This window comes from Hyaena hyaena, unplaced genomic scaffold, assembly GCF_003009895.1.
Source record: "Hyaena hyaena isolate Hyena2069 unplaced genomic scaffold, ASM300989v1 scaffold_757, whole genome shotgun sequence".
NCBI classification, from domain to species: Eukaryota; Metazoa; Chordata; class Mammalia; order Carnivora; family Hyaenidae; genus Hyaena; species Hyaena hyaena.
In genome coordinates, this window is record NW_024081392.1 from 654,862 (window position 1) to 682,774 (window position 27,913).

A 27,913-nucleotide genomic window follows, 5' to 3' on the forward strand; every position below is an offset into this window, starting at 1 on the left:
AATTTTATATCTACTTAGTAGCTGTAGTTATATATTCAGCGTGAAAATAGATTAGTCTTGTAAAATCTGTGAAGAATACAAAATCTCTGAGAAATGCATAGATTTTATTTGTCCCAATTAAATATTCTTAAAATATTTTAGAATTTTAAAATTGGTTTATATATACTTTTAAGTGATCCTCTTTATATCTATTAACAAAATGATGAGTGGGGAAAAGAGGCATGCTGTCACCTAGAAGCTTATTTTTCCAACATCTTTGTGATGAGATTCAAAGTATTAACATTTGAATTTTGCTGGAAGAATTTTATTTGAATTTTCTTTTTTTCTTGCCCTCCCAGTATATTGACATTACTTAATAATATAATTCAAATAATAACAAATTTAGAAATGTTTTAACAAATTCTATATTAGAAAGTAAATAATGTTCCTTTGGATTTAAGTCACACTCAAAAGTTACAACAGGGTTAATAATCTATTTTTAGAAGATCCTTCTCTGTGCATCAGAATTGAAAGATACATCAGATCTAACAGTAAAATGTAGTATGTCTGAGTGAACAGTATGGTAATGATAGACAACAAGCAGAACCGAGTTTAATAATATGAATCTCTGGCTTGCATTGTTATGAAAATCTTGTGTATAGTCTATAATTTTGCATCTGCTTTTGGGGGAGGGGGTGTTAACTGAATTCCTGCTGTTATGTTTGAATGTTTTTATACATTTAAAAAAGATTCCAGGTGTGGACCAATGGCTCATTAGTCCACATAATGAAAAATTTTCCAATCAAGATAGAGACCACTTTGCTAGCACAGTAGCTTCACTCAGCAGGGGGGCTAGCAAAGAGAGACTTTTTCATGAGATACTGCAGTTTTATTTCTAGTGTCACCTATCAGGTCAGGATTCATATCTGCTCTTAAGAGAAATTTCATTTTTGGCGCATCAGGCCAGGGGGTGTTGCTTTTGAAGCAGATCCCTCCTACGGGTAAAAAGAACTTGGGAGGAGCCCTCACTGCTAGCTGTGGCAGTACACACAGTTAATGCACACTGTTAGAGTACTGATCGAGCATCACATGGTTTTGTCTTAGAAAAGTTTCACATGACATGATAGTCCTTTATTGCCAGAAAGTAGATAATGTTCTGTGAACACCTATAGAGAAACCCAATCAAAGTTAGATATGAGAACACAGGAAAGGAGTTATAAATTTAACCATTCAGCCATTAAGTTTCTTCAGAGTCCTTTTCACATCTTACCGAGGTGAGCACTTTTTGTGTTAGTTCCTGGATTCTTACAGATAAAACTCAGGTAGAGTTTCCTAGGTGGCTTCTTCCTTTCTTTCCTGAGTGACTACATTGAGCCAGGGGCTTCAGATTCTGAAATGCAGGAGACACGGTTCCGGCTCTTGAGGAGCTTATGGTATTGTGAGGGGCTGGAAACCTCAAGTGCCTATTGGGGCCAAGCACGGGAAGTAACCTGAGTGCAGCAGGCCAGTGGAGGTCTGCAGTAGGCAGGAAAATCCTTGCCAGTGGACCCATGATTGCCATTCCAGTATTTAGCCTGCTTTTGCCTGTCTTCTGGCTTTTCAATAGAAACCAGACCTGGATTTTAAGTAGTAGTACCTAAATAAGATTAAAACAAAACAAAATAAGGCTGTGTATTATATTCAGCCATAGGCCTACCTTTTCAGAGCTTCTAGTTTTCCTCCTCTTTACAATAGTGTTTCACCTTAGTATATTATTTTAAAGGCCAAACATAATTTTGGATTTATTTTACATCTGTACATGAGAGGTAAATTTCCACATTTGCAAAGACTTACTTGTTTTATATTTAGACGGACATTATAAATATATCATGTTTTATGTACATATTAAAGAGCAAGCAAAATTAAGTTTTACCATGGTAAAACCTATATAAAGGTTTAATTGTTAGAATTAGCTTATCTCCCTTTATCTCTGTCTCTGTCAACTAGTATTTAAGAATCTGGTCTTACCTATTAAATTTACTTGTCTTTGTGAAGTGAGAACAATGCTTTATTTATTCTTAGAGTCTCCTCTCCCCTATGTATTTTTGAATATTGTTTAGAATTTCCAAATAAAAAGTGATTAGAAAAGATCAGACTTTCAAAATATTTTGTCACTTTTTCTTAGAATTGATTTTATTCTTAGAGAACTAATCTCAGGCCCTTCAAAAATCAGTTTTGTTGAGAAACTGGTGTGCTTTGATTCTTTTGGTCAATTTTTATAAGCAGAGTAACCACTGTGGAATCATGTATCTGTAAGTAGGAAAGTAAATTGAATTTTTGTGTCCTAGAGAATTAAATTATGCTATATAATGGAGCCCTGGCAAGCGTAAGTCAGACATGTGAAGGCTTGCTCAAGTGACAAGTTACAAATAATGGCAGTTCTTCAGCAAACTCAATAAAATGGATTTCAGGTTGAATTCTTTATGCAGTGAGTATTTAGTTAGATTTCATTAGTGAAAATTTTAGTGAGCTTAAATTTCATTGTTGTTTATCCATATTTCAAAAAAAAATTATGCCTAAATACCAGATATGTGAGACACACCTTTACCTATTCAGTTTACATACATCAAGAAAATTTAAGAATACTGCTGTAGAAATAGTGTCTTACCAATTTTAATTGTACTTTTAATTCTCTAAGCATATTATATAATGACTTTTGTATAAATGATATCTTACTACAAATGATGTTTGGCTGTAGAGTTTTTTTGCTTAGTTGAGTGGCAGGAAAAAGTAGATCCAGGGGGTAAATATGAAGTAAAAACTATTTTGGGCATATATATATATTTCCTTCAGACTAGTCTATAATTTGGAAGGAATAATTACTTTTTTCCCAAGGTTAAACTTAAGAAATATTAAAATAACTCAGAAATATATTCATTCATTCTTTTATTTATATACACATATGAGAAAAATGTAAAATTTATATTCATACACACTGTGTCAGCATTACAAGGGCAGCAATCATTTTTGTTTGATTATTTCAGCAATATGCTCAAGTGCCTAGAACAGTGCCTGGTTTATAATAGGTACTTACTTTATATCCATCACATAAAATAACAGAAATCTTTAAAGAGTCATAGTCCTAATAGAGAGAGGATAATAAACAGTTGCAATAACAGAGTGGTAAGTGCCATGATGATCATATTTACAGAAGCATTGGGATGAAGGGTAGATGGATGAGTGGATATATGTTGGGAAGGGCTTCCAGCTGGAAGTGATGATGCTTGAGCTGACTCAATATGAGTTGAATAAATTATGTAAAGACAGTGGTGAGCACGGTGGTGGAGAAAAACATCAGTGGAGGACAGCATGGTGTGGAATAAAGTATAATAGTGGATAAAGTATAATAGTGATTCTTGGGAACATCAGAATCACCTAGAGATTCTGAGGTGGGGCCCAAACATTGCATTTCTGACAAATTTGGGGGATGATGCTGATGTTGCTTAGTATCATGCTTAATTAACCATTGTCATATTGTCTTTGTGTGGGTGGGTGAGGTGAGCTGTAGGGGTGCATGGATGTGGATATGAAGTCACATTTTTAAAAGTGTTTTTGAGAAGAAACTATGAAGTCACTGTGATTCAGAAGTAGTAAGAAGTTGATTATTGGGAGTTACTATCTAATCTTTTCATATGGCTTTTTCTTCCTCTGATCAAGCTCCTTGGGCATAATTTTAGGCTCTAAAGGATATTTTTCTCCCTTTCGACAATATACTGAGAAGGAAGAAAAAAAGGAAGAATTGGCTCCAGATTGTAAAAAACAGAACATATTTTCTGTTAAGAGTAAATGTTACATTTTCAGAGCTCTTAAACCCTTTCTTCAATTTGTCTCTTTTCATTGTGATAACCTTGTTCTTTTTCTTGTTGGGAATAACTACATGGCCGTTGCTATGAAAATGCTGAATTGACTTACTGTAGGGACTTTAGATTTCCCAGGCTAGCAAAATTGACTACTTTTGTTCACTTCAGTATATTTTTGATTAGTTGAAAGCCAGGAGGTAAATTTTCAGCCAGGTATGTGGAGATTTGGCCGTATGACTCCTATTAAACTTAATGGGAGTCAGAACTCCCATTAAATTAATAGGAATTGTACAGCATATCTGTGTTGGCTGCATTTCAAATGTAACCTTATTTTTTAAATTCACAAATTATGTAAATTAACAGTGGTTTAAAACAATGCATTGTTTTTTTAATAATGATTTTATTTATCTGTTTAGTGCAGATCAGTGTGATTTTACTCCTTGAAAAAGTACCTAACTATATTGCTCTTAAGATACTTTATTGTATTATTAGAGTGTAAGGTAATTTGATCGCAGCAGCTTTCTTCTGCATAGGTAGTGATGTAATTCCATTTTAAAAATATAAATATTAATGCCATTTGCAAATTATATAGTATTGCTTATTTTCTAAAAACCAAATGCCTTATAGTATTATTACCAGGATTCAAGAACAAGGTGTATTTGTTCAGAATATGACTCAAAGTTGAAAAAAAAAGAAAAACTAAACTTAATAGGGAGACACAGGCATTTTACAAAAGTTAGTTTAGAATATACCTTTGTCCTGTGTTTACCAATATTAATTGTCAACATATGCTATATTTCATATATTAAAGATTAAATTCCAGTGCTTGATTGCTGAGACTTTCTTCCTACTATTCTTCCCACTCTCTACCCTATTTCATTCTGTTTTGCTTCTTTTCCAGTGTTCGAAAAGGTGTGTTGATTCACAATCTATGTTGATTCACTCATAGTTCTGTTGCTGGTAGAAAAGTGTTATAAATCAGTGTGTCTCACACAACAGCCACCCATTAGACCTGAGTAACATTGTACTGTTTGGCTATTTAATTTTTACAAGCCTCCGTTTTCTAACAGAAAAGACTGTATCAAATGCTAAATAAATAAATCTGTTGTTATGAAATAATACTTTGCTAAAAGAGGTTACGAATTTGCCTATACTGGAGTAAATACTCTTGAAATATTGATTTTATATCCGTATTAGGCATTTATCACAGTTATTGTTATATTTTTGAAAGAATCAATAATGTTATTAAAAGTAGCTTAATTAAAATTACAGGAAGCATGTAAAGCATCTTAATTTTGCCAAACAGTAATTGTGTTAACTACTTCTGAGTAATTTCACTTTTGATGAATCTTTTGCTTCATTTTTTGAAGTAATATACCTTTTCACTTTTTTATATGTACTATACTTATTTGTGGTATTAGAGAATATGATAATACAAATGATTGAGCACTTCTGAGTATTAATGTGGAACTGGTATGTCTCCAAGAACCGATTTATCTGCCACATTACTAAGGGAATGTTTTACTGAAACATATGCTTGGTACCCTATGGTACTTTTTATTTTCTTTTCACCTCCTGCATGACAGAGAATGACATATGACAGCCGTGCGGTCTACATGTATTAGACATCAGTGTGGATTAACGAATATCTCATGACATCTTTCAACCCTATTCTTGAACTCCTTTTGTCAACTTGACAGAAGTGATTCCAGGAGAATACCTAGCTCTGGCCGTGGGATCTCTTGGCTAAAATGTAAGACTGAGAAGGGAATTCCAAATCAGAGCTTCAGGAAGCAAAAACAACATTTATAATCCCTCCTTATCAGCAAGGGACTCTACTGAGTTTGACTTTTATGTCTGCCATTATTCTTGCTTGGAGGGCTTTTCTTTTCTTAAAAGTACTCCCCTCCCTTCTGAGTTTGAATGTAATGCGTTCTCATGAGAAGAGATAAAAAATTAAGAAGTTGAGAAGAGCATTTAAAATTGCTCATAATTCTAGGACCTTGATATTACCACAGCACACTTCATTTTTGTTTTATTTCCCAGCATACCTGATATTATGGATAAAACAAAATTATGTATGAAACAAAATTAGTTTTTTCAAGTCCATATACTTTTATATTCTGTTTTTTCATTTATATTATCATAACTTGTATTACCATGTTATTATATGTTCAGATAATGGATTTTAACACCAGCATGGTAATTCATCATTTATATGTCAAAAATGACTTAATCCCCTGTCTACTTATTGGCTACATGAACTTAATTTCTTTCAAGGCTAAGTATAGTAAATAATCTATGTAAATCTTTCCTTTCATGTCTGGTTATTTCCTGAGACTAGAAATTTAGAATTTTGATTATTACATCAGGCATGTGGACATCTTCCAAACTGGTTTTGGATGATGTGAATTTTTTTGTATGTTGTTACAGTTTTTCTTATTTTTCAAACTCTATGATATCATTTTGTTGTTTTTATTATAAAAGCATTTGTTTGCCTTATAATTCATTTCATTCTGGTTAATTTTTAGTGAAAAATTTTAAATAGAAGAAATTTATAAAATAACAATCGCAAATGTAATAATTATCAGTATTTTACTTCATTTGCTTTTCTTTTTCTTTTTTTTACTTTTTGATGCATAGTTATTTTCTTTTGTGAGATCTTTCATTATTTTTATGCTTAAAAGTCCATTTCTAGAGATTGGTTAAATATATATTCACTTGCATTCCCCTGCTCTTAAATGTTTTTATTTAAATTTTTTATGCATTATGAATTGACTTTGTTATTAGTAGAGAGCTCAAAATTTATTTAAGTGAACTAATATTAAGTCATTTGGTGTGAATCAACTTAACAAAGTAGATAAAATTAAGACATACCAATATAAAAGCATAATGGACACTAAGTTCAAAATGAAAAAAGAAAAAGAAGTGAATACAACTTATTTCTACACAGATTGAAATATGATTCTGATTCTAGTATGAGTGCTCTTTTCTGCTTATTTTTTTTGTATCCCCCAGTCTGTTTAGTAATTATACTTTTAAGGAATAACATTTTTGTGAGAGAAATGAGTAAAAAACATGATAGCAGTAATTAAAATACCCTATAGTAAAAATAAAGTTTGAATTTTAGGAACTGTAAAGTGTCAAGAAACAGAAGTAGTTTTCTGGAAAAAATAGAGGGATTCAGAGATAGCAGAATTTTGTTTTGCATATGGGCTTAATCTAAAAGGGATTAAGTAAAATTCTTATTTGTTTTGTTGGTTATTTATAGAATGCTTCTTACTGTTGTTCTGTAGCTATCTCTGTGTGTGTGTGTTTGTATGTGTGTGTATTAATCGTTAGTTCTTTCTACCCTTCCAGAGTCTTCTTTTTTTCTTTTTTAAATATTTTTATTTATTTCTAGGAGAGAGAGACACACACACACACACAGCATGAGCAGGGGAGGGTCAGAGAGAGAGGGAGATACAGACTCTGAAACAGGCTCCAGGCTCCGAGCTGGCAGTCAGCACAGAGCCCGACGTGGGGCTTGAACCCACAAACCGCGAGATCATGACCTAAGCGAAAGTCAGACGCTTAACCGGCTAAGCCACCCAGGCGCCCCTCTTTTTTTCTTTTTAGAATTAAAATCTAAACCAGGTGGTAGATCCACCTAATATTTAGCTTTTGATTAGAGGCCATATAATAAGTTTATAACAGTCAGGGACTTCATAACTTAGTCAAATACAATAGAAAGGATGGCTGGGTTTGTTGCTGGTGGTAGTGGGGAGAGAGCAATCTTTCATTTAAAGGCAATTGTTTAAGGAAAGCACTTTTTATAAATTTATTTTTTGTTGTTGTTTTAAGTAGATATGTCGGATATCTGAGTTTGTTTCCAGGCAGAAAGCAAATGGGATCCAGTACAAGGACAGGAAGGCTTATCTAAGAGAGGAGAGTGTGTGTGCATTATGATCAGGGAGAGGATGAGTCAGGAAGAGATGTGTACAGGAAAAGAAGAAATTTAAGGTGATCATGCTGGATGTTTTTAATCGTGTTTATGTAGAACAGTGTTCCTCAAAATTTAATGCACAGGTAAATCACTTGGGGATCTTGTTAAAATATAGATTATGACTCAATAATCTGGGATGGGCCTCAAGAGTATGCATTTCTAATAAACTCCCTGGTGATGCTGAGGTTACTGGCCTGTGAGAGGACATCTGAATAAAGGAGTTTGGTTATTAAAATGTTTAGTCTAGAAAATCAGATTTTTCATGACAGTGATTTTCTACCAGTGCAAATCAAAGTTTATTTCTAACCTTAACAGCACTGTTGACATACAGAAAAAAACATCATTTTCAGTTTTATAAACTATTTTATTTAAAAAAGGAACTGAGCTATCTTGAAACTTTATTGAACATTTTTGTATTTGGTTATGCTTCTAATCCAATTTTATAGGCTTTCGATTGACCTTTATCTGATGATTTGTTTTGAAAAATCCCTGAGTAACAATGCAGCCTGACCCTCTCTCCCTAATACTTCCTTCTTTTCCCCACTGATCTGTCCTACTTTCATTCTGTGTTATATGGAAACATTATTTTTAATTGCATTTTACTACAATATTGCTTTATGACTTAAAGAAATATTATGAAATCACATAATGCAAAGTTGTATATTTCATTAACCTATTTAGAAAAAGTTTATATTTTACTAGTTTTTCAAAGTTCACACATTTAAAAAAACTAAGAATTGTCATTTCACTTTAGCATTAATACCCTGACATGTTAGCCTCAGAAAAGAGTAGAGGACAAGAGTACTGGAACATAAACTGATTATCAAAAACATCTTAAAGATATTTTATCTGCTTAAGGTTATTCAGTGATTTTTCAGCTTTGCAGTATTACACATAATCAAAGATTTTATTTATTTTTAGTAGTGGACATAATCTTCTTTTACTTTTCCTGTCAGAGATAAAGATAGATTACTGGTGTGATTTATTTTAGATTTATGATAATACAAATAGCAAATTACATTTATTTCTACATGAAATTTATTAGATTCTTAAGTTTTTAAAGCTGGATGAAAAGTCAGTAAATAGCAGATTTTAAACAAAGAGAGTTTTCTTTAGGTATTGTAGAGGTCTAAGTATTTTTGTTTTTAGTTTTTGGTAGAATTGAAGAATATTACAGACTTCGAATCACAAGTTGGAGATTAGTCGTTATAGAAGTTTTCAGTTTACAACTGTAGAAACTAAGAAAGTCTGCAGAGATCATCTCTTTGCCAAGGTCTACTTCCTGCCAGTCCATTTTTCTTTCTGTAGAACTTGATATATAGCCTCAGATCATTGGCGTATTTTCCTGCCTTATGAGGCTGTCACTCAGGAATATTTAAGATATACTTTAAAATATATTACTTAACATTGTTGAACTTAATGGTGCTGATTGAAAAAAATAATATATTTTAGCTTTTTAAAACATTACCACTGCAGATTAAAAACAATATTAAGTCATGTTAACTCTGCAACTTTCCAGTGATCTTCAGAAGTTATACAGTTACTAGCCTATATTTTTAAAAATCACAGTTTCTCTTTAGAAGTACAAACTATTGCTAAGAATGATTTACTGCCACAACACTGAAAAACTGAAATATTGCAACAGTAATTTTAACTTCTGCTATACTTAATCAGTTCACACGGATTAGCAGTCACCATTAAAATAGTTGAAGGCATACCTTCAGAACTCCTTCTTCAGGTATGGGGTTTAGACATTATCTTTTCTCTTTTGTTTGCTTACGACAGGAAGCTCATTTAATCCTTCTGCATTGTTTTAGAGTTTAGGCAAATAGAGACTATCCTTGTTAGCTTTCAAAAGCTCTTACTTTTTGTGCATTAATGGCACTGCGGGTACATTCTGTGATCCCTCTTTATTTACTAGAAAGCTTGTCTTTGAGAGCTGTCACTCCTTTCTTTCAACTGTGCTGTTAATTGACTGATAGCGAAAATTGTGTGGAAAACCTTTAGTGAGAAAGATTGGATATAGGTGTTACTCTAGTCTACAGGCTGGTGAATCTTTGCTTCTTGATCCCATTTCTATTTGTACTAAAATACTAAATATAGAATGGAAGAACAAAGTACATTTAAAAGCATTCAGAAATGTTAAGCAACAATAAAACTCCGTAACCAGTTAAATGACAGCAGCTGACTATTTGAATTAACTTTGTGTTTGGCTTAATTTGGGGCCCTAATTATTCCTAACTTACGTGAGTAGATTTCAATTATAGTATCCTGCAGGGATTTGTAGCTAAGGCAACTAAAAGAATCATTTTACATAAAGTACTTTTGTTCAACTGATTAGTCAAGTTAAAATGTAATGATGTAAAATTGAAACCCTTCCGACAAGGTCCAAACAAATGTTTCTAGTATTTTGCTAAAAAAAAAAAAAAAAAGATTGAACTGAATTTAATTTTAAACAATATTTTGGTCTTTTGGGAAGATTTACTTCATTTTAATGCTGATAAGTATATAAATATGTCTTAAGCTCATGTTTGTTAGTGAAGTAGTAAAACATGAAAGATAAATTTGTCACTGTGGAAACCTTTGTGAACAATATCTGTTTGCTTTATAATTCTTGATATATGATTTTTGACAGCTTCAAATACATAGCTTTAGAAGAGAAATATAAATAAATAATTTGAATGACTAGCTCTTCTGTGTTTTGGAATGCATTTCAGTTGAACACAGATCAGGACTCATTTATTGATTTGAAATGCAATATACGAGTAAGCACCAGGACATACAGTATGGTTGACACTGTGCTACAGTGAGTAGACCACTCAGTCTTTAACTCACACTTCCTAAAGAGTCTTTCTTCCCACTCTCAGAGCCCACCATAATTGTGAACACCTTTACCAAAGTAAACTTACTTTATGGTTGTTTGTGATCGATGCTACTTTGTTTGGTTCTTTACTAATTTATGTTCTGAGGAGAAATATAAAAAAAGCACTTGCTGGGGCACCTGGATGGCTAAGTCGGTTAAACGTCCGACTCTTCATTTTGGCTCAGGTCACAATCTCACAGTTCTGAGATTGAGTCCCGCATCAGGCCCTGTGCTGAGTGAACACAGAGCCTGCTTAAGGAGGATCTATTCACTTCCTTCTCAATCTCTCTCTCTCTCTCTCCCTCAAAAAAAAAGCACTTACTGGCATCAATAGACCATTTTGAGGCTTAACCGTAATATTTCCCTAGAGTCTTAAGGCTGTTTAATATTAGTCTAATATAGTTAATGAAGTTAAAAGCCAGCAGCTCTGTTCTCTTTCTTCCTAGCAGCGTTGTGGTCATCTTTGTTCTCTTCCTTTCTCTCCCGCCCCCTTTTTACCCCTTCTTTCAGTTTTTGAACATGTATTGTATGGTAGTCATTGTCTTTACTTACTTATATATGCATTATTTCCTTTAATCATGTCAGTTCTGTGACCAGTTTGTCACTGAGTAAAACCCAATCTAAAAGACATAGCATAAAATTTAGGGACCTTGAACTTTGACTTCATAGTGCTCTTACTGCTCCAGACACAAGCTATGGTAACAAGTGTTTCTTAAAAACAATGCCAAGAAATCCATGCTTCCACCTGTTCAGTTCCTATTTTTTCTTTAAGATACATTTCAAAAGCTAGTACCTTTAGGATGTTTTTTTCTCATATAAACAGGAATTTTCTGAATATATAGCAGCACAGTCCAGTAGAGTCAGTCACTAGCCACAAGTGGGTTATTGAGCACTTGAATTGTGGCTAATGTTACTGAACACGTACATTTTTATTTTATTTTATATGAATTATTTTATTGTATTTTATTTTTTTTAATGTTTTATTTCTTTCTAGGAGAGAGAGAGAGACAGCGTGAGCAGGGGAGGGTCAGAGAGAGAGGGAGTCACAGACTGAAACAGGCTCCAGGCTCTGAGCCGGCAGTCAGCACAGAGCCCGACGCGGGGCTCAAACCCACGAACCGCGAGATCATGACCTAAACGAAAGTCGGACGCTTAACCGACTAAGCCACCCAGGCGCCCCATATATATGAATTATTTTAAATTTAAATAGCCACAGGTGGATAGAGCAGTTTGTAGGTACTTTAGTTTTCTTTGTTCACTTAGGGCTTTTAAGTGGGGGGAGGGTCACCTCCTATACCTCTTTTATATGTTTTAGTAAATTCCTTGAGGTCAGGGAAAGGATTTTACCTATTTCTATATTTTTCATAGTGCTATGGTGCTTAGAAAAATATCTGAACTAGTTGAGAAATGCATTTAAGGTACGTTAGTACCAAAGCAGTGTTTTAAATATTTATTCATGGTATAGCAGTTTCACTGTCACCCAAAAGCAATGTGATGAGTTTGTGATTATCAAAAACAAATACAGTATAGCTGTATGCATAGAATGTAGCATGCAGGATGGGGGAGTCTTTGGGATTAACAGCTGAGTTTAAGTATACTTTCAAATTTAATGGTAGCAAACCCTAGTTACTGACTGCAGCCTTAGTTCTTACATGATTTTGATAGTTCTTTAAATTATCTGGATGGTAATAACCTACATCTAGGTTAGCTAATTGTTGATTTCTGTTCTCTAATAGAGCTTCTTTCTTGAAATCCCGTGATGAACCCAGTGGATATTGTCATTTGCTTTCTATAGTTTGAAAAAATGCTTTGGAGGATAAGTAATTATGAAGGCATCAGATTACTATGACAAGTAATGAATATCTCTCTAGTCATTTAGGAAATCTTATGATTTTGGCTCATGAATTTCTTCTTTTAGTAACCAGAAAATTATTTAATTTTAGTGTAGCTATAAGAAGGAGGGAATTTTATTTTTATAATAGATAATGGGGTTTAGTTACGACATTTTACATAGACTTCTACATCACATTTGAAAATTATTACTTTTTTGGTTAATACGTTCTTAATTATTATTAAAGAGTTTATAGCTTACAATGTTACAATTGATGGCTTTCCTGGGGAAAGTTTCATAAAATGCCTTTTAATTACAAATGTCTATATGTTTATATATACATGTATATTTTTACATATGTATGTGTGTATGTATATGTTGATGTGTATATATATGTGTGTGCATACGTATATGACATTCAAATTTCTTTAATTTTTTTCTGTTTTGTTGAAAAATAATTGACATATATTACCTCCAAGTTTTAGGTGTATAGCTTGGTGGTTTGATTTACATATATTGTGAAATGATTATCATAGTAGGTTCAGCTAACACCCATCTTTTCGTATAGATGCAGTAAAAAAAAAAATCTTGCTATGAGAACTCTTAGGATTTAGTAGCAGCTCCCCTATATATCATACAGCAATGTTAGCTATAGTGTTGTACATTACCAAAATTTATTATTCCCTCTTTATTTAAATAGCATTTGCAAATGGAATTCTGATTTAACATGCTGTCTGTATCTATCTCCCTATTCTGTCTCTCTAATGGAGAAAAATGACAAATTGTCTATTTAGTAGGAATTTGGGTAAATCCACAGTGCAACCAGAGTAAGTATTTTTTGTATTCATTACTTTTGAAAAAGAAAGCATTTCACTTAGAATGGTGAATTTAAAAATACTATATTCTGGACTTCTGTTAAGTACTTGGTAATTAAAAGGTTTGCTCAGGGAACTTAAGTTTTTATTGACATGCTCAGCATTGATTTGAGGTTTCTGGAGTGCTAGTTTCTGAGCCTCACATCTAATAGTTTATTACCACCTCTTGTTTTATAACAATAATGGTGCCTCTCAGATTGAAGCATTATTTTATCAACTTCATTTCTGAATGATTTATATTTATTTTAGCAAGTCTCAGTCAGCTCATTCTTAAAATGAATGTTTGGCATCACTGAAAATAATTGAAAAGAATGTGTTGCCATTTCATACGGCAAATACAAGAATAGGATTCCAGAAATGCTTGAGCTGTGGCTGCATTATTAGAACAAATGAATAATCCTCCAGGTGACTACCTGCAAGGAGAGGGTATAGTTTATGATGGGGAGAGATATTTTGGAGTATAATTTGGTATACATGTGGGAAAAAATAGCAAACTTTGTAAATATAGTTCATATATGTCATTTAAATATGAAGGGAATAAGAAAACAGTCTAAAATTCGTAATTTGCTGAATGTAGCATTTGGCTTAATTATCTTTATATAGTAGTTTTGCAAGCTATGATCATATGAAAATATCTGAAAATAGACCTGCATGGAGTTAGTTTCAGATTTCTCTGTACTTTTTATTTAACATTTGTAAGTGAATATTCAATTTACCATGCTGTCTCTGTGTGTCGGTCTGTCTTCCTTGCTTGCTTTTTTTCTCTTTATGTCAATTTAGAAAAAAAAAGTAGTAAATTTTGTATTTAGTAGAAATATGTACTGCATATTTTTGGCAGCTGAGGAGTACTGCACAATATAAATTAAGATACGTAGTGAATTTTTCACAACTTCATTAAGTTATTTTTCTTACCTGTGCTTAAGGACATTTTATTGGTATTTATTCTGCATGATGATCTGATACTTAAATTTTACTCTATAAATTTCAGGGTTTTTTTTGTTGGTGTACTACTTGAAAAAAGTACCCAACTGCCAATCCATTCCAAGAGTGAAGAAAGTAGATCCAGCAATCCAGCTGGTCCAGAGGAGAGAAGGTCTAGTTGGTGCATAAAAAATTCATGTCAGCATTTCGATGCTGCATTCTTTTGGGGGTATCTGTTATCACTGAATAGGAACCTGTTTCAAATTGACAGGCAGACAGAATGTTGTGCTGAATGTGTAAATTGGAATGATCACATCTAGCAGTTCCTTTCACCAGGTGCCGGCTTGGAGCTCCGTTCTGCACTAATGTCGAGAGAGTGCCAGGAATAGTTCTAATTTGCTAATTATCCCTCATCTTTTCCAATGTCTAGTTTTTTTAGTAAACAGCTTGCCCAGGTGTTTTTAGGAATGCCTAGCAGGACAATGTAAGACTGCAGGTGCTTATGTGGCAAGAAGATGCCATACAGAACACTGAAAACATCTATATCCATCTGTGTAAAAAATATTATTGCTTTCAAGGGTTTTACTCTCTAATGTACTGAAAACAATAGTTGACAGTATTTTGTTGGCCCTGAGATACTGTGAAAGCAAAAAAGTGGGGGTTGGTGTTTTTAAGAATGCTAGAACACTTAATTAGGCTTTGAGTCTCTTTAAAAAATTTTGTGATCTACAACCTGTGTGGATACACAGTGAGGTTTTCAAAAATTGTAAAACTGAAGGCAAGTCAACTATTAATCAAAGCATAGTAAAGATGAGTTCTTTTGTTTCTTCCGGCTTTTTGATCTTAGTTTACTACTACATGATACCATTGTGGAGTTTTTCTGTCTTTTTCAGGAAATTCTTATACAATCTAGTACTGTGAGGTTTAAAACCAAAATTTAGAATTTTTTATGCTTTATGAATTTATGTCACAAGTTGTTTTCTAAGTACTGCTCAAATTAATGTGTGCTTGAAGCATTTATAATAGTGTTACTTTTTTGAAATTTAATGACTTGAGTCACAAAGCTGTCCTTTAATTATTTCTGTTAATTGTGTTTCCTTGACAGAAACATTCTTCTTAAAGAGTTTGTGATCTGTCTTTTGCCTGTCCTGTGGGCAGTGAGTTTTCTTAATAAATTTCCTATTGGAGATTGCTTTTTTATTTTCTTTTTTTCTAGTCATTTTTCATTATGGTAAGATAGTGAAGTGCTAAGTGCTCTAAGTATGAAGATTTTGTGAAGTTCCCTCTAGTTTGCCTAGGACTGTGAAAGTTGTGGCATTTTGACAGCCAGTCACATTGCAGTGATACTGCTGAACACTTCACAGGATTTATCCTGTCAGCTTTGATTCAGGATTAGACATTATTGTCTTTTGTATTGATTTGGTCTCTGTTTCCTTTCATTGACATATCATGTAGTGAAATTACATTCATACTAGAGTTTCCCGTGAGAGTGAGAACACATATATATACATATATATGTATATATATTTTTTCAAAGGCAGCAAATTTTCGTGTAAAGTCGGTTGGTTCAGATCCTGACTCTTACTTAGCAGCTATGTGAGTTTAACTTAAGCCTGCATTTTCTTATTTGTTATAAAATTGGCAAAATGCCTACTTTTTGGAATTGTTGACGCTTAGAAATGAGATGTTTAAAAAAATCATTTATTTGTCAGTAATTATTGAACACCTGGCAAGTGCTAGGAATGTGCTGTGTGCTAGGCAAGGCTTTTGCCTTTAATGGACTGAACAATAATTATAGTATATTACAATGTCTACGAGGGAACTAGAGAGAGGTGCATGGGGCACACCCAGCTGAAACTGGGTATGTTCAGAAACGTTTCCTGGCTGAGATACTTGAATGAATAAGAACTGGGCAGCTAAAGAGAATGAGGCATTCCAGGAGAGGGACTAGGATGTGCACGAGCATTGCCACTAAAAATTGTGGGCAATTGTAGGTGGTCAATGCACGTGCAAGGTCGGGGGTAGGGTGGTGACAAAAGATAGCGCTGGATGGAGATAGATATAGGACAGGTCATATGAAAGAGTTTAGGATTTTATCATGTTGGTAATAGGATAATTACTAAATAATTTAAAAGGTGATTATAGATTTTTATTCCAGAAATATTTATTTGGGTCAGATGGGGTTGACTGTTGAAAGCAGAGAGAGAAAATGTTGAACCAGTTCCTTTGGGGCCAGGCAGTTAACATAGAAAAGTGAAGCAGGCAAAGTATAAAGAAATAAAACAAAACTAGAAAAATGCCTGCTTGTCTAACGTGGACAGATGCTACTCAGGTCCAGGTGATTATTTAGTAATTTTTTTAATATTTTGTCAATGGAAGATATTGTCAGTTATTCTGATTTTTTTCACCCAACGGAAGTCAGAAATTGATTTTTTTTAAGATTTCTTTTTTTAAGCAATCTGTGCACTCAACATGGGGCTAGAACCTGTGACTCTGAGATCAAGATTCACAGCTGTTCCAACTGAGCCATCCAGGCACCCCAGAAATTGATTTTGAATGAAGTATCTCCACAGTTTGATACATTGGCAACTAATTCAGAACACAGATTCAAACACAGTGGGGGAGACAAATGGAATCTACCTGTGAGTAGGGATTATCTTGTTGTCTGCCCATTTCTACCGTCTTTTAACTAAGACATCTAGGTGAGAAAGAATGAGAGACTGGAAAAAATTGCAGTGAGGTCAGATAAAAAAGAATGAGTTGATGAGATTTTAGAGGTAGAATAAAAAGGTGAATTGATGGGTTTTGGTAAATCATTGATAAGGGATAGGGTGATTTATTTAGGTTTATTGGTGGTAAGGAAGTGGTACTAATAGATGTTTGGTAATAAAATAAACTGGGCTCTCACAGGGATTCAGGAGGATTCATACTGCCTGGTTTGCCCTATGGAGGTTGAAAGAGGCAAGGAACTGGTCATATCCAACATAGATCCAAGATCTCTGGAGCAAGAGGAGTTTTAGGGACTCTGTTTACTTGTCCTGGGTTCCCTTTGCATCTGCTTGATCTTCTCCCAGATCCCAGGATACTCACTGGCTTTTTTCCCTCTCTACTCTTTTTCTTATTTTTTCCCCTTTGCATTGCCCATGGTTTCTCCTCCCTCACAGTTTTATCTAAGGATGATGTTAGTGTACTCCACCCAGCCTTGAGGAACCAAGTCGTTTTCAATCAACTGTGTCTGCTTGCTGGTATGATCTCATAGTCAGATTGGCTTTGCCTTCTCAGCAGTGCTTATAAGCAGAGCATTTTTAGTTAGCATGAACTGAGTGCCTGCAGATATGGCAATTAGTATTCAGGTATAGTGAGTGATGAATGTGAGGAGTCAACAGTGGATCATGAATTCACTAAGATGATAAAATATAAAAAGAAAAGTGGATTTGATTGGTAATTTGTGTGATCAGTTTAATGAAGTTGCTACCACTAAAAACATAATAATAGTAAGCTCAGACTTAGATAAATGTGTAAGTGAAGCATACAAACAGAATTAAAAATATATTATTAGGGCTTGAATATTTATGATTTATAATAACCATATAACATGAAGCTTGCCTTAATCATTAAATAATAAATATGAGTAAAGTTTGGAAAGCTTTTATTGTAGGTATACAGAAACTGCTAGCTTTTAATTTCTCTAATTTGTACTTTTAATTTAAACCTAAAAACAATGGCTGTCCTTTGGGTCTTCCTAGATATCAAAGACTGAACTAGATCTTTTCTCTTCATTGTCCTAGATAATGCTATGAACAGCTCTATGGGGTTTGCATTATTTCTTAAATTTTGTACCTGAGGAAAGTTAGGTACAGATAGGTGACTTAGGCAGCATTAAATCAATAATAAATGCAGAGACGAGATTAATTTGTCCAAGGACTGTCTGACACAACATTCTTGATGATTTTAAATTTGCATAATAATGAAAATCCACTTGCATTTTCAGTTTTGGAATGTTTCTAGATGTACATAGTGTGGTGTCTATGATTTAGCTATTTGTAATTTAAGCAATGCATATGTATAAAAAGGAAATGACTTTTAAAAAGTTCATTAATGTACATGTACTCTACACATTCAGGCTAGGTCTGTTTGATGCCAGACAGCCTATTGAGAAAGTGAGAGATGTAGTCATTCAACATATGCTTTTTGTCTCTGGTGCCAGACATCTTACTTAGCTTTATTTTTTAACTGCGTTGACTACGTATTTTGGCATTGTGTCGACACATCAGTAGAAAAGCCTCTATCAGCCCACAGATGGTTTCTTTTGGTGGCAGTTCTTCTCACAAATTCACTATCCATTGACAGCTTCTATGCGGAGGGTTCTGTTCCTAATCAATACATAACAGTTGAAAGATTATATTGTGATTTGAACGTGCCACTATTTTTTTAGTTTAAATTTTCGGTTCTTGGTATATAACAGTATTTAAATAAGTAATTGAATAAATCAATGCAGTTTTTAAAACCATTTTGTGACTTTTTAGAGGAAATTTTCTAGGCTGTATACTGTCAATACAACCATCACCTGTTAGAAGAATTATTTTTGTGCTTTTATAGCAATTAATCTTCACTCTCAATACTGTCACTTAAACCCTCATTATTATATTGATATTTTGAGAAGTGGCCCTTAACAATGTATGGGAATGGTAAAACATTTTATCTCAAATGGAAATTAAAATTAGTGGATAGTTTGCAATAGGGGGATAAGGAAATCTAAAGATAATGACTGACAACATTTGGACTTCCAGAGATGAACCTGGATCAGAGAGGATGCAAGGTAAATGTTACAGTATTCTAGCTGTGAGGTACAAGCAGTTAGTTCTAGCCATTGAAACCTACAGTCACTCTCCCAGGTTAAGTGATGTAGTTTAAATGAGGCTACATGTGGAAATTTGAAAGTCTGTATGTGTTAGAATAGGGAAAGCCAGACCTAATGACATTTAGGACATAGAACTAATGCCATTGAGCCAAGAGTACTCTACTCCTTGACTCTGTTTATTCATAGAGTTATTTGTTATTTCATTCAGCAAATGATGTATTTATTGAGTTACTACTATGTGCAGGTTTGTGTGTGTTTGTGTGTGTGTGTGTGTATTTGTGTGTATATGTGATATGAGCTGAAACCAAGAAGAATGAACATCATTATACCAATTCCCATTAACTTTCTCTTAAGGCAGAAACAAATGTATTATGAAAATATTTAGAGATAAGACTTAATACTGTATATTCCCAATCTTTGCTGTCTTTTATAACATGATATATTCTCACCTTTGTAGAGATTCAGCTTGAATTAGAGCAGAGTCAGTATTTTAGTTAGCATCCTTATTTTTTAAATTATAAGAATTGGGGATGATTACTTACATTGGGTAAGTTGGCCCCCTTTAAAAATGATAGCAAATGTACAAAGACCTGAAGAAAAATCATTTACAAAACTTAAAAAGTACATGAAATGAACTGTAGACACATTTAACATCCTCCCTCTCCCATGTAACAGAGAGTAAGTGTGCTGTTTGTTATTTAGAGTGCTTATTTTCTATTGAATATGGCTTATTTTCAGCTTGCTATGGAGTTTTTATTTTAACATGCCATGGGGTTTATAGTCATAATGTGTATTGTCATTTATATTTTTAACATTGGAAAATGTTGATTGAATAGTTTTGCTGTGTACACCTCTATGAAGTTAATTGTGCAGAATTTAAGTAATTATGATCATTCAGATTTTAATAGTAATTATGTAAGAAGGATTGAGAAGATACAACCAATAAAAATTGAAAATAACAGTTTAAGACAAGAAGTAAATTATAGTGACTGCGTTTTACAGTATTTTAATAATCTGAGCATCACGTAATTTTAAAACATTTGCCACTTTAATTCTGATATGATTGTGTATAAATGTTCTTTAAGTTTTATGAAAGAAATTATGTTGTTTAAATCATTTGTGTCAATTCAGCGGTATTACTTTTATCTCTAATGTGTAGTATATTTTTTAAATGTTTATTTATTTTGAGAATAGAGAGAGAGCAGAGAGGAGCAGAGAGAGAAAGAGAGAGAGACAGAAAATCCCAAACAGGCTCTGTGCTGTCAGCCCAGAGTCAACTTGGGGCTCTAACTCATGAACTGAGATCATAATCTGAGCCAAAATTGAGTCTGACACTCAACCAACTGAGCCACCCAGGTGCCCTTGTGTAGTATTTTTAAATATTTCGTTCTTCAACCTCTACATGGTTTGAAATTCTCTTAAATAAAAATAAGTAAGAAATATTATTTGATAAATGCTCATTTGTGCGTGTGTGTTTGTGTGTGCATGTGTGGTTTGGTTATCTGAACTAATATTGTGTGAGGCTTTAAAAATCTATAGTAAATATTTTAATGACTTTATTGAATTCTTAGCAAATTTAAACATCATAAAAAATTAGAAAGAAAAAAGGATTTGAAATCCTGGTATCAAGGAACTAATGTTTTCTTGGAACATCTCTTAGTGAATTTTTTTAAATTAAAAAAACATTTGGTTTTCTATATAAACTTACCTTAGACATTTTTTAGTGTATATTAACATGTTAAATGTATAATATCTCTAGCAAATTTTATAATCACATATTGTATGGTTTCAGCTACTTAGGTCTGTGTTAGCTAGAAACATGTCCCATGGTAACATGAAACAAGTGCTTTGGGGGGAAAAATTCTAGGAATCCAAAATTTGGGTTCTTGGTCTAACTTGGAGTCTAGTAGTTCATTTTTCTGGACCAAATTTCCCAATATCAAAAGTTAACAAGTTAATTTGAAAGGAGGCCAGTATCTATGCTGACTCTAAACTTTGAAATGAAGTTAAGTGTACTACAGCAATATATTTGTTTTTAACTTTAAAAATGTGTTTGCCTTTAGTATACTTTTTATCACTAATGTTTTTGATTATGTTGTATAATACCACTTTTAGCATGTGATAGTTAGTGGTTCCTTTTTTTCTTTTTTAAGTTTGTTAATGTGTATTTATTTTTGAGAGAGAGAGAGAGAGAGTGTGTGTGTGTGTGAGTAGGGGAGGGGGAGAGAGAGAGAGAGAGAGAGAGAGAGAGAGAGGAAACACAGAATCCATAGCAGGCTCCAGGCTCTGAGATGTCAGCTTAGAGCCCAGTGCGGGGCTCAAACTCATGAACCACGAGATCATGACCTGAGCCAAAGTTGGACTCTTAACCAGCTGAACCACCCAAGTGCTAAACCACCCCAAATGATAGGTGGTGGTTCTTAAGCATAGTTATCTTTCTGTTGCCTAACTCATTTTCATTACATGGCCTCATTTATTTTAGACCCTGTGCACACCTCACTGGCATTTTAGTAGGATGATAATGTATTTTACTGTAGTTCATTTTGCAAAGATTTTAATGTTTTCAATAATATTAAATCAGTTAAACGTATCTACCACTTGATAGAGGTGTTAGAATGTCATGGCAAGGTGTTGCTATGCACTGTTGCCCAGAGAAATAAAAATTTTATTGATTTATATTTTATGTATTTTACTTTATATTTTATCGATTCTCTCAGTATCACTTAAAATGCTTTTTAACATTTGATATTGTTCTTTATCAACAAACCTATGAATGTGTTTAATTTAGACCTTGAACATTTTCTGTTATGTGGTATTTTGTCATAAAAGAATTTAGACTTAGTATTTTTGTCTTACATTGGTCTATTTATGTACAGTTTTGCCATTATTGAGTATAGCAGAAGGCAGCTTGTGAACAAAGAAATCTTATGTTCATCCTGGAATTTTATTTCACTTGCCAAAGTTAAAACTAGCAAAGTTTGTAGATTGAGAAAATTAATAATATATACTCGTTATATACCATGTTAGTTATCAAGGAATTTAGAAAAAAGGGAGGCTAAAGTGAATGAGAGAGAAAAAGCTTTATGTTTTGAAAAGTTGATATTTTTAAGGGTAGGTTAACCATGTTTTTACATAATCCCTGTTGGTAATGCACCAAAAAACCCCCAAAAAACGAAGACCATCAACTGATCCATAATGAGCCAACCCCTTTAGCAACTCTTGCTTCCCTTTTGTTACTAATTTTTTAACTTTATTTTAGACACTTAGTAGCTTCTTTTTTTAAAAAAAAAAATAATGTTATTTATTTATTTATTTATTTCTGAGAGAGAGAGAGAGAGAGAGATTGAGAGTGTGTGTGTATGAGCAGGGGAGGGTCAGGGAGAGAGGGAGACACAGAATCCAAAGCAGGCTTCAGGCTCTGAGCTGGCTGTCAGCACAGAGCCCAATGAGGGGCTGGAACCCAAGAACCGTGAGACCATGACCTGAGCCGAAGTCGGGCGCTTAACGAATTTAGCCACCCAGGCGCCCAGACACTTAGTAGCTTCTATCAACTTTAAAAAAAATCTTCCTCTGGGATTCACTACTCCTCTCTGACAGCATCTAGGTAACTAGTCTTTTCAAGAAATAGATCTTGATTGAAAAGTAGTTTTACTTAGCTTTATTCTAACTTTAGGAGGGCAGGGATTGTGTCTTTTGCCGGTGTGGTTCCTGGACCTCAGGAAAGTGCAAGGGACAACAAATATTTTTTAAATGAATAAATATTTGGTGAATGACTAGATGAATGAATGAGTTTCCAGGCAGATGACTATCTTAACAGAACATGAGTAAGTCTTTTTTCCTTTTTCTTTTCTTTCTTTCTTTCTTTTTTTTTTTTTGGACTGGATTCACTATTTTAATTTTTTAATGTTTATTTATTTTTGAGGGAGAGACAGAGTGTGAGTGGGGCTGGGGCAGAGAGAGAGGGAGACAAAGAATCAATCCAAAGCAGGCTCCAGACTCTGAGCTATCAGCACAGAGCATGATGCGGGGCTCAAACTCACTAACCGTGAGATCATGACGTGAGCTGAAGTCGGACGCTTAACCAACTGAACCACCCAGGTGCCCCTGGATTCACCTTTTATAAAGTCTAGAGAAAGAATATTAATTTTTCATAGCACTTTTATTCTTTGACCAAACAAGTGTACTTATCACTTTTTACATCTACTGATGTCTCCCATGCAATCAGGACTGTGTATGACATAAAGGAGATTCTAAATGAATATTTGTTGGAGGAATGAATAAATGAATGATTCCTTCTCTATTCACACTATTATAAAAAAGAAAAAAACAAAAAAAGGCAGACCTTGTAGACTTTGTTTTAGCGGGAAAATTTTCCATGAAACCAAATAACATAAAATGATGCTGGTTTGTAAGTACTCGATCTTTCTCTCTCTCTCTCTCTCTCTCTCTCTCTCTCTCTCACACACACACACACACACACACACACACACACACACACACACAGAGCAATCATTGGAAGACTGGAAATAAGATTTTTAGTATTGCAATTTCTCATCTATAATATTCTGTACAGATTTTTATAAAGATAAGGGGCTTCCATTTTATGGGAGTTTTTAATAGTGCAGTTAATTTAGATGATTTGTGACCACCAGTTGGAGACAGCTGGTGTCAGAACAAGAATTAGAAATTGTTTGGTATGATTCCCAGGCTATTGATCTTTCCCCTACAGTAGGTTTGCTTCCTTTATGGTTTTAGGCCCTGTTCACTTGAACTGAGAATGGACAGCTCCTGTCGCTCTTCATATTGTATTGCAGGCTTTTGAAGTATCCAAACCATAGTAACCGTTGGATGTGACTGAGTAGTTGCTTGGTCATAGTATTTTCCTGTTGCCTCCTAAGTACTCCTTTGTGCCCAAGGAGCGTGGGCTTTTAAATGATAGTCCCAGAAAGAATCTTCCCCTAGAAACTGGAAAAATCATCTGAAACCATGTTTGCGAAACTTTCCTCCAGTCCTTCCACCGTCCCCCCAAGAATGTGATAGCCCTAAACAACAGTGGCTTTCTCATGTGATGATTCTTAAGTTGCTCAGAGTGGATTGTAGTGAGCAAATGGAAAGATAGCAGGTTGGGTGGGGTGGGGGTATCTCAGTCTCTTGATATTATTTACAGTTGGTTTGGTGTAAAATGAGATTTAAGTATTCATATTAGAGCCAATTAACAGGCAAGCCCAAGAAACGTGGAATGGTGTATTGAGAGCCTGCTATGGAATGAAGGCGAGCATGTTTTCTCACACAAAAAGATACCTGGCTTAGTTATATACATTGTATATAAAATAAATAGAGAAGTTGTCTGAGAAGATTAGAAGTTAATACATTTGTCCCAAACTTATTAAATTATGTGTCACAAGTATTAAATTACCTCCAGACTTGTAGATCCTTAAACTGGGAATTAAATTTATCTGGATAGCTATAGATATTTTATTTTTAAACTGTTTTAAGTATTTATAGAAACAATGGTAGAAAGTAATTGTAATTTTCTGACATAAGTAGCAATCTATTGTGGAGGAAGAGCTAAAAATGTTGGAATTAAATTTTTATTCATTAAACATCAGTAAAACTGTGAAAACCTACATTTTCAGCATTTCAGGTCTTTTAATTCTATATTTAGTGTGCACTTATTTACATGGGTTAACAATGATAATGACAGTAGTCATAAACATTCCAAAATACGAAGTTGTCACATATATTTCATGGCTTAATTTCATATATCGTTCTAAGAATAAGATTTTCAGTGTAGGTTTCAGAACTATCAAATATCAAGATTTTGTTGTATGCAAAATTAGTTACCAAGTGATGTGTCTGAAGGAAGCATATCACTTGGCAAATGTACATATTTAGTGAGGCCCTCCTTTTAATTTGGAAGAAATTGAGTATGTTTCGAATAGCATTGAGACAGTGTATAGAAAAAAATCTGTTTCCTTTTTCTCCAAATAGCAGTCGTTGACATAAATACCATATTGCACAAGAAAATGAATCAGCCAATGTGTGATTAAGATTAAAATTATATATAATTAAGAATGTCTGGCTCTTAACTTAGGCTCAAGTCATGATTTCTTGATTCGTGGGTTCAAGCCCTGCATTGGGCTCTGCATTGGCACTAGGAAGCCTGGTTGGGATTCTCTCTCTCTCCCACTCTGTCTCTGCCCCTCCCACCTTGTGTTCTCTGACTCTCTCAAAATATGTAAAAAGATACTTTTAATAAATTATATTTACATGATTACTACATGGTTTCTATGTAATTTGACAACCTTATTTGCATTTATTAAAATGAAAGTTTCAGTCACTATAAATATACAGTGAAGTAGTAAAATTAGATTTTCTCATCTTCCTGGATTTGATTGTCCATTTTACTTTATTTCTAAAACTTGTGAAAACTCCCATATACTGCTTTGCAGGTAACAGATTCTTCATATGTGTTAGTATCTCTACCCTTTTTCTCTGCTTACTATTTATTCTAAACAAACAGGCTTAACTATTTTAAGGGGATAATTTAGCTAACACGTTCCATTGTATCTCAGCATTCTATATACATATATTTCTAAAACTGTAACCTTATTTTTTCCAAAATTTTAATTTAACAGTGGACAAAACCAGTGTTTGAAGCACTGGCCAACATTTTTTCCCGTTATTTCAATGCCATTGTTCACTTCTGACTTATTAGCTAAATAAGATACATTGAAATATTAAGAGTTAGTGAGCAAGCCATATTTGATTCCCTAATTAGACTTTTACTGAGTCAAAGATAAATGTGAAGTATTAAAACTGGAAGCATTTTAGCAGCTTTACTACATTGCAGCTATTTTTTTTTTTCATCACTTTTATTTGGGGATGTGGAATGTTCACATGGTATCTTACTTGAACAATTATAATTTCTTTAACTTTCTCTCCTTTCTTCCAATATGAAGAGATCACTGCCCTCCAAGCACCGTAGATTAAGAGCTACCTGTTCTAGGAAGTAATCTCTAATTGTTCCTAGTTTCTTATATTTCCTCAATTGTGAGGTTAGTAGTTTTAGCTACTAGTTTTGAGCCAGTAATTCGTTTTTTCTAAGAAACACCCAGGGAAGGGAAGTGATCTTTGTAAGTAACGTTTGTATGCCCCACAGACAGTACGGAGAAGAGAACTCTCAGGGAGACTGTTAATCACCCTAAAGGGAAGGAGAGAGGGTTACATCATGACTTCCCATGAAAACTTAATTATTTTAAGGGACATTGAAAATTTTGCTTGACATAACTTTATATAAAATGTTCTATATAGATTGTGAAATTCAAAAGGAAAACAGTTGGTATTTCTTTAAAGTTCAGAAAGGTAAAAGTGATACCACTTTTGGAATAAGAGATGAACAATTTACTGGGCATTTTCTGTTTGCTGGAGATTTTTTATGCTAATAGTCATAAAATGTGGATCTTATTCTCTATACTGTTTAGATTAGGGAATAAAAGGGTCTAAAAATATTTTGATAATTTAATATCCAAGATCCCATAGTTTTTATGTTAGTGAGAGCCAGATCCAGACTTTTGCTGCAGAGTCCATGTTCTTACAGTTAAGGCATTCTGAGCTTAGAGGCATAGGGAAGAATGTTAACATTTAATACCCTTGCCTTCCTTCTGTTTTTGGAACATGCCAGGCTTTTCCTTATGCCTGGAACTCATTCCTCAGCTTGTCACATCACGGATTTTTCCTCATCCTTTAGGTCTTGGCTCTAATTAACGTCAACCCCAGAGAGGGTTTTCATAACACTCTTATGGAAACCACCTCCCAAATTACATCATCCTGTTTATTTTCTTCTTTAACAGTTGTAGTATCTGTAAATACTTTTATTTGTATATCTCTTCCACTATAAGCTCTATGAGGACAAGTATCTGTCATTTTCCCTTTTGTTTCCTCAAGTTTTATCTCACGTTAACAGTACTTGGCACATCTTAGCATGTTTAGTAGCTATTGGTTCAGTGAACAAATACAATTTTTTATGGTCTGATTCCCTTTTAAATATATAGAGATAAGCAAGTACTGTTTCCTCAAAAAATTTTAAAGAAATAATTAAAATTGGACTTTAGTTTTAGTTGTTACTGTGGCAGTCAAGAGTTATTTTCAAGAAATAAGTTACATATAAATTTCTATGAAAATTACTGGAAATTCGTACTGAAACTGTGCCTTACCAATATAGGACATTTTGTAATCTTACATTTATTCCCCACACAAGATCCTCTTCTGCAAGCATATTTTAATTATTGAATTATTAACTTGATTGTATATCTTACACAAAGAAAGTAGTCTTTCACTGATGTTTGAGATTTATGTGTTTTCAGTTTTTGCATGAAATAGTTCCTCTCAAGTCCTGTGTTTAAACAACATTAGAATCTTACACAAGTCTTAACGAACACTAACCAAAGGTGAGCTCAAAATACAGAATCACAAGTGGCAAGTAAATGCTTTCATTACTAGAATATAAATTACTGTCTTTTGTTACAAAAAATTTACTGTCATATAGAATAGTGATTACTTTTTAAACTATGGAGAGCAGGAAGAAAATTCCACTAATTTAAGCAGTTTTTCTTAAAGTTAAGTAGGAATGATTCCTTTGTAGTCTAATTAATTAGACAAGTTAGAGGAGAGGAAATTAACCTTGTAAAGTATTTCTAGTGATCCTCTAGTAGCCAGTTGATTCTGCTATAAAAGTTACGGTATTTTCATATCTCAAA

General features: G+C 33.7%; 1 protein-coding gene across 7 annotated transcripts in view; it reads left to right on the top strand.

Annotated features, from left to right (window-relative positions):
* The window catches only part of ADGRL2 (adhesion G protein-coupled receptor L2), a 189,021-nt gene that overhangs the window by 35,338 nt on the left and 125,770 nt on the right, over positions 1–27,913 (top strand). The gene's annotated exons all lie outside the window — the stretch shown is intronic.